The sequence below is a fragment of the Drosophila takahashii genome, chromosome X, assembly GCF_030179915.1.
Source record: "Drosophila takahashii strain IR98-3 E-12201 chromosome X, DtakHiC1v2, whole genome shotgun sequence".
Lineage (NCBI taxonomy): Eukaryota > Metazoa > Arthropoda > Insecta > Diptera > Drosophilidae > Drosophila > Drosophila takahashii.
This window is the reverse complement of record NC_091683.1, coordinates 10,250,405-10,259,069: the sequence shown is the minus strand read 5'-3', so window position 1 is coordinate 10,259,069 and position 8,665 is coordinate 10,250,405.

The window sequence follows — 8,665 nt, the reverse complement described above, 5'->3', positions numbered from 1 at the left end:
ATTTTTGGTGTAGGACCATTTTTGGCCAAGTTACAGCAAAAAAACCAAAAGAAAAAATTCCAATTTTTGTCAAAAACTGAAATCGCGAATTTCCAAAAAAAAACCAAACCCGTTTTTTCGCTAAAACGTTGCAGTTTTTTCGCTATAACAAAGCAAATACTGATTCTAAGTATGGATTGTCATACCTTTCTGAACTCGTTATTAAATTTCCTAACGATTGGCATTTAAACCTTGACAATTTATTCATTTTTAATTTTTCGCAAAAAATCATGGGGTACCCCCTTATAAAAAAATTTAAAATTGGCGAAAATTTTATTTTTCCAAAATTACACGGAAAGTTTTATGGATTTATAGCAAATTTTGTTATCTGTTCAAAACAGTATGAATTTTTGGTGTAGGACCATTTTTGGCCAAGTTACAGCAAAAAAACCAAAAGAAAAAATTCCAATTTTTGTCAAAAACTGAAATCGCGAATTTCCAAAAAAAAACCAAACCCGTTTTTTCGCTAAAACGTTGCAGTTTTTTCGCTATAACAAAGCAAATACTGATTCAAAGTATGGATTGTCATACCTTTCTGAACTCGTTATTAAATTTCCTAACGATTGGCATTTAAACCTTGACAATTTATTTATTTTTAATTTTTCGCAAAAAATCATGGGGTACCCCCTTATAAAAAAATTTAAAATTGGCGAAAATTTTATTTTTCCAAAATTACACGGAAAGTTTTATGGATTTATAGCAAATTTTGTTATCTGTTCAAAACAGTATGAATTTTTGGTGTAGGACCATTTTTGGCCAAGTTACAGCAAAAAAACCAAAAGAAAAAATTTCAATTTTTGTCAAAAACTGAAATCGCGAATTTCCAAAAAAAAACCAAACCCGTTTTTTCGCTAAAACGTTGCAGTTTTTTCGCTATAACAAAGCAAATACTGATTCAAAGTATGGATTGTCATACCTTTCTGAACTCGTAATTAAATTTCCTAACGATTGGCATTTAAACCTTGACAATTTATTCATTTTTAATTTTTCGCAAAAAATCATGGGGTACCCCCTTATAAAAAAATTAAAAATTGGCGAAAATTTTGTTTTTCCAAAATTACACGGAAAGTTTTATGGATTTATAGCAAATTTTGTTATCTGTTCAAAACAGTATGAATTTTTGGTGTAGGACCATTTTTGGCCAAGTTACAGCAAAAAAACCAAAAGAAAAAATTTCAATTTTTGTCAAAAACTGAAATCGCGAATTTCCAAAAAAAAACCAAACCCGTTTTTTCGCTAAAACGTTGCAGTTTTTTCGCTATAACAAAGCAAATACTGATTCAAAGTATGGATTGTCATACCTTTCTGAACTCGTAATTAAATTTCCTAACGATTGGCATTTAAACCTTGACAATTTATTCATTTTTAATTTTTCGCAAAAAATCATGGGGTACCCCCTTATAAAAAAATTAAAAATTGGCGAAAATTTTGTTTTTCTAAAATTACACGGAAAGTTTTATGGATTTATAGCAAATTTTGTTATCTGTTCAAAACAGTATGAATTTTTGGTGTAGGACCATTTTTGGCCAAGTTACAGCAAAAAAACCAAAAGAAAAAATTTCAATTTTTGTCAAAAACTGAAATCGCGAATTTCCAAAAAAAAACCAAACCCGTTTTTTCGCTAAAACGTTGCAGTTTTTTCGCTATAACAAAGCAAATACTGATTCAAAGTATGGATTGTCATACCTTTCTGAACTCGTAATTAAATTTCCTAACGATTGGCATTTAAACCTTGACAATTTATTCATTTTTAATTTTTCGCAAAAAATCATGGGGTACCCCCTTATAAAAAAATTAAAAATTGGCGAAAATTTTGTTTTTCTAAAATTACACGGAAAGTTTTATGGATTTATAGCAAATTTTGTTATCTGTTCAAAACAGTATGAATTTTTGGTGTAGGACCATTTTTGGCCAAGTTACAGCAAAAAAACCAAAAGAAAAAATTTCAATTTTTGTCAAAAACTGAAATCGCGAATTTCCAAAAAAAAACCAAACCCGTTTTTTCGCTAAAACGTTGCAGTTTTTTCGCTATAACAAAGCAAATACTGATTCAAAGTATGGATTGTCATACCTTTCTGAACTCGTTATTAAATTTCCTAACGATTGGCATTTAAACCTTGACAATTTATTCATTTTTAATTTTTCGCAAAAAATCATGGGGTACCCCCTTATAAAAAAATTTAAAATTGGCGAAAATTTTATTTTTCCAAAATTACACGGAAAGTTTTATGGATTTATAGCAAATTTTGTTATCTGTTCAAAACAGTATGAATTTTTGGTGTAGGACCATTTTTGGCCAAGTTACAGCAAAAAAACCAAAAGAAAAAATTCCAATTTTTGTCAAAAACTGAAATCGCGAATTTCCAAAAAAAAACCAAACCCGTTTTTTTCGCTAAAACGTTGCAGTTTTTTCGCTATAACAAAGCAAATACTGATTCAAAGTATGGATTGTCATACCTTTCTGAACTCGTTATTAAATTTCCTAACGATTGGCATTTAAACCTTGACAATTTATTCATTTTTAATTTTTCGCAAAAAATCATGGGGTACCCCCTTATAAAAAAATTTAAAATTGGCGAAAATTTTATTTTTCCAAAATTACACGGAAAGTTTTATGGATTTATAGCAAATTTTGTTATCTGTTCAAAACAGTATGAATTTTTGGTGTAGGACCATTTTTGGCCAAGTTACAGCAAAAAAACCAAAAGAAAAAATTCCAATTTTTGTCAAAAACTGAAATCGCGAATTTCCAAAAAAAAACCAAACCCGTTTTTTCGCTAAAACGTTGCAGTTTTTTCGCTATAACAAAGCAAATACTGATTCAAAGTATGGATTGTCATACCTTTCTGAACTCGTTATTAAATTTCCTAACGATTGGCATTTAAACCTTGACAATTTATTCATTTTTAATTTTTCGCAAAAAATCATGGGGTACCCCCTTATAAAAAAATTAAAAATTGGCGAAAATTTTATTTTTCCAAAATTACACGGAAAGTTTTATGGATTTATAGCAAATTTTGTTATCTGTTCAAAACAGTATGAATTTTTGGTGTAGGACCATTTTTGGCCAAGTTACAGCAAAAAAACCAAAAGAAAAAATTCCAATTTTTGTCAAAAACTGAAATCGCGAATTTCCAAAAAAAAACCAAACCCGTTTTTTCGCTAAAACGTTGCAGTTTTTTCGCTATAACAAAGCAAATACTGATTCAAAGTATGGATTGTCATACCTTTCTGAACTCGTTATTAAATTTCCTAACGATTGGCATTTAAACCTTGACAATTTATTCATTTTTAATTTTTCGCAAAAAATCATGGGGTACCCCCTTATAAAAAAATTTAAAATTGGCGAAAATTTTATTTTTCCAAAATTACACGGAAAGTTTTATGGATTTATAGCAAATTTTGTTATCTGTTCAAAACAGTATGAATTTTTGGTGTAGGACCATTTTTGGCCAAGTTACAGCAAAAAAACCAAAAGAAAAAATTCCAATATTTGTCAAAAACTGAAATCGCGAATTTCCAAAAAAAAACCAAACCCGTTTTTTCGCTAAAACGTTGCAGTTTTTTCGCTATAACAAAGCAAATACTGATTCAAAGTATGGATTGTCATACCTTTCTGAACTCGTTATTAAATTTCCTAACGATTGGCATTTAAACCTTGACAATTTATTCATTTTTAATTTTTCGCAAAAAATCATGGGGTACCCCCTTACAAAAAAATTTAAAATTGGCGAAAATTTTATTTTTCCAAAATTACACGGAAAGTTTTATGGATTTATAGCAAATTTTGTCATCTGTTCAAAACAGTATGAATTTTTGGTGTAGGACCATTTTTGGCCAAGTTACAGCAAAAAAACCAAAAGAAAAAATTTAAATTTTTGTCAAAAACTGAAATCGCGAATTTCCAAAAAAAAACCAAACCCGTTTTTTCGCTAAAACGTTGCAGTTTTTTCGCTATAACAAAGCAAATACTGATTCAAAGTATGGATTGTCATACCTTTCTGAACTCGTTATTAAATTTCCTAACGATTGGCATTTAAACCTTGACAATTTATTCATTTTTAATTTTTCGCAAAAAATCATGGGGTACCCCCTTATAAAAAAATTTAAAATTGGCGAAAATTTTATTTTTCCAAAATTACACGGAAAGTTTTATGGATTTATAGCAAATTTTGTTATCTGTTCAAAACAGTATGAATTTTTGGTGTAGGACCATTTTTGGCCAAGTTACAGCAAAAAAACCAAAAGAAAAAATTCCAATTTTTGTCAAAAACTGAAATCGCGAATTTCCAAAAAAAAACCAAACCCGTTTTTTCGCTAAAACGTTGCAGTTTTTTCGCTATAACAAAGCAAATACTGATTCAAAGTATGGATTGTCATACCTTTCTGAACTCGTTATTAAATTTCCTAACGATTGGCATTTAAACCTTGACAATTTATTCATTTTAAATTTTTCGCAAAAAATCATGGGGTACCCCCTTATAAAAAAATTTAAAATTGGCGAAAATTTTATTTTTCCAAAATTACACGGAAAGTTTTATGGATTTATAGCAAATTTTGTCATCTGTTCAAAACAGTATGAATTTTTGGTGTAGGACCATTTTTGGCCAAGTTACAGCAAAAAAACCAAAAGAAAAAATTCCAATTTTTGTCAAAAACTGAAATCGCGAATTTCCAAAAAAAAACCAAACCCGTTTTTTCGCTAAAACGTTGCAGTTTTTTCGCTATAACAAAGCAAATACTGATTCAAAGTATGGATTGTCATACCTTTCTGAACTCGTTATTAAATTTCCTAACGATTGGCATTTAAACCTTGACAATTTATTCATTTTTAATTTTTCGCAAAAAATCATGGGGTACCCCCTTATAAAAAAATTTAAAATTGGCGAAAATTTTATTTTTCCAAAATTACACGGAAAGTTTTATGGATTTATAGCAAATTTTGTTATCTGTTCAAAACAGTATGAATTTTTGGTGTAGGACCATTTTTGGCCAAGTTACAGCAAAAAAACCAAAAGAAAAAATTCCAATTTTTGTCAAAAACTGAAATCGCGAATTTCCAAAAAAAAACCAAACCCGTTTTTTCGCTAAAACGTTGCAGTTTTTTCGCTATAACAAAGCAAATACTGATTCAAAGTATGGATTGTCATACCTTTCTGAACTCGTTATTAAATTTCCTAACGATTGGCATTTAAACCTTGACAATTTATTCATTTTTAATTTTTCGCAAAAAATCATGGGGTACCCCCTTATAAAAAAATTTAAAATTGGCGAAAATTTTATTTTTCCAAAATTACACGGAAAGTTTTATGGATTTATAGCAAATTTTGTCATCTGTTCAAAACAGTATGAATTTTTGGTGTAGGACCATTTTTGGCCAAGTTACAGCAAAAAAACCAAAAGAAAAAATTCCAATTTTTGTCAAAAACTGAAATCGCGAATTTCCAAAAAAAAACCAAACCCGTTTTTTCGCTAAAACGTTGCAGTTTTTTCGCTATAACAAAGCAAATACTGATTCAAAGTATGGATTGTCATACCTTTCTGAACTCGTTATTAAATTTCCTAACGATTGGCATTTAAACCTTGACAATTTATTCATTTTTAATTTTTCGCAAAAAATCATGGGGTACCCCCTTATAAAAAAATTTAAAATTGGCGAACATTTTATTTTTCCAAAATTACACGGAAAGTTTTATGGATTTATAGCAAATTTTGTCATCTGTTCAAAACAGTATGAATTTTTGGTGTAGGACCATTTTTGGCCAAGTTACAGCAAAAAAACCAAAAGAAAAAATTCCACATCTTCTCAACAACTGAAATCGCGAATATCCAAAAAAAACCAAACCCGTTTTTTTCGCTAAAACGTTGCAGTTTTTTCGCTATAACAAAGCAAATACTGATTCAAAGTATGGATTGTCATACCTTTCTGAACTCGTTATTAAATTTCCTAACGATTGGCATTTAAACCTTGACAATTTATTCATTTTTAATTTTTCGCAAAAAATCATGGGGTACCCCCTTATAAAAAAATTTAAAATTGGCGAAAATTTTATTTTTCCAAAATTACACGGAAAGTTTTATGGATCTATAGCAAATTTTGTTATCTGTTCAAAACAGTATGAATTTTTGGTGTAGGACCATTTTTGGCCAGGTTACAGCAAAAAAACCAAAAGAAAAAATTCCAATTTTTGTCAAAAACTGAAATCGCGAATTTCCAAAAAAAAACCAAACCCGTTTTTTCGCTAAAACGTTGCAGTTTTTTCGCTATAACAAAGCAAATACTGATTCAAAGTATGGATTGTCATACCTTTCTGAACTCGTTATTAAATTTCCTAACGATTGGCATTTAAACCTTGACAATTTATTCATTTTTAATTTTTCGCAAAAAATCATGGGGTACCCCCTTATAAAAAAATTTAAAATTGGCGAAAATTTTATTTTTCCAAAATTACACGGAAAGTTTTATGGATTTATAGCAAATTTTGTCATCTGTTCAAAACAGTATGAATTTTTGGTGTAGGACCATTTTTGGCCAAGTTACAGCAAAAAAACCAAAAGAAAAAATTCCAATTTTTGTCAAAAACTGAAATCGCGAATTTCCAAAAAAAAACCAAACCCGTTTTTTCGCTAAAACGTTGCAGTTTTTTCGCTATAACAAAGCAAATACTGATTCAAAGTATGGATTGTCATACCTTTCTGAACTCGTTATTAAATTTCCTAACGATTGGCATTTAAACCTTGACAATTTATTCATTTTTAATTTTTCGCAAAAAATCATGGGGTACCCCCTTATAAAAAAATTTAAAATTGGCGAACATTTTATTTTTCCAAAATTACACGGAAAGTTTTATGGATTTATAGCAAATTTTGTCATCTGTTCAAAACAGTATGAATTTTTGGTGTAGGACCATTTTTGGCCAAGTTACAGCAAAAAAACCAAAAGAAAAAATTCCAATTTTTGTCAAAAACTGAAATCGCGAATTTCCAAAAAAAACCAAACCCGTTTTTTCGCTAAAACGTTGCAGTTTTTTCGCTATAACAAAGCACATACTGATTCAAAGTATGGATTGTCATACCTTTCTGAACTCGTTATTAAATCTCCTAACGATTGGCATTTAAACCTTGACAATTTATTCATTTTTAATTTTTCGCAAAAAATCATGGGGTACCCCCTTATAAAAAAATTTAAAATTGGCGAAAATTTTATTTTTCCAAAATTACACGGAAAGTTTTATGGATCTATAGCAAATTTTGTTATCTGTTCAAAACAGTATGAATTTTTGGTGTAGGACCATTTTTGGCCAGGTTACAGCAAAAAAACCAAAAGAAAAAATTCCAATTTTTGTCAAAAACTGAAATCGCGAATTTCCAAAAAAAAACCAAACCCGTTTTTTCGCTAAAACGTTGCAGTTTTTTCGCTATAACAAAGCAAATACTGATTCAAAGTATGGATTGTCATACCTTTCTGAACTCGTTATTAAATTTCCTAACGATTGGCATTTAAACCTTGACAATTTATTCATTTTTAATTTTTCGCAAAAAATCATGGGGTACCCCCTTATAAAAAAATTTAAAATTGGCGAAAATTTTATTTTTCCAAAATTACACGGAAAGTTTTATGGATTTATAGCAAATTTTGTTATCTGTTCAAAACAGTATGAATTTTTGGTGTAGGACCATTTTTGGCCAAGTTACAGCAAAAAAACCAAAAGAAAAAATTCCAATTTTTGTCAAAAACTGAAATCGCGAATTTCCAAAAAAAAACCAAACCCGTTTTTTCGCTAAAACGTTGCAGTTTTTTCGCTATAACAAAGCAAATACTGATTCAAAGTATGGATTGTCATACCTTTCTGAACTCGTTATTAAATTTCCTAACGATTGGCATTTAAACCTTGACAATTTATTCATTTTTAATTTTTCGCAAAAAATCATGGGGTACCCCCTTATAAAAAAATTTAAAATTGGCGAAAATTTTATTTTTCCAAAATTACACGGAAAGTTTTATGGATTTATAGCAAATTTTGTTATCTGTTCAAAACAGTATGAATTTTTGGTGTAGGACCATTTTTGGCCAAGTTACAGCAAAAAAACCAAAAGAAAAAATTCCAATTTTTGTCAAAAACTGAAATCGCGAATTTCCAAAAAAAAACCAAACCCGTTTTTTCGCTAAAACGTTGCAGTTTTTTCGCTATAACAAAGCAAATACTGATTCAAAGTATGGATTGTCATACCTTTCTGAACTCGTTATTAAATTTCCTAACGATTGGCATTTAAACCTTGACAATTTATTCATTTTTAATTTTTCGCAAAAAATCATGGGGTACCCCCTTATAAAAAAATTTAAAATTGGCGAAAATTTTATTTTTCCAAAATTACACGGAAAGTTTTATGGATTTATAGCAAATTTTGTTATCTGTTCAAAACAGTATGAATTTTTGGTGTAGGACCATTTTTGGCCAAGTTACAGCAAAAAAACCAAAAGAAAAAATTCCAATTTTTGTCAAAAACTGAAATCGCGAATTTCCAAAAAAAAACCAAACCCGTTTTTTCGCTAAAACGTTGCAGTTTTTTCGCTATAACAAAGCAAATACTGATTCAAAGTATGGATTGTCATACCTTTCTGAAC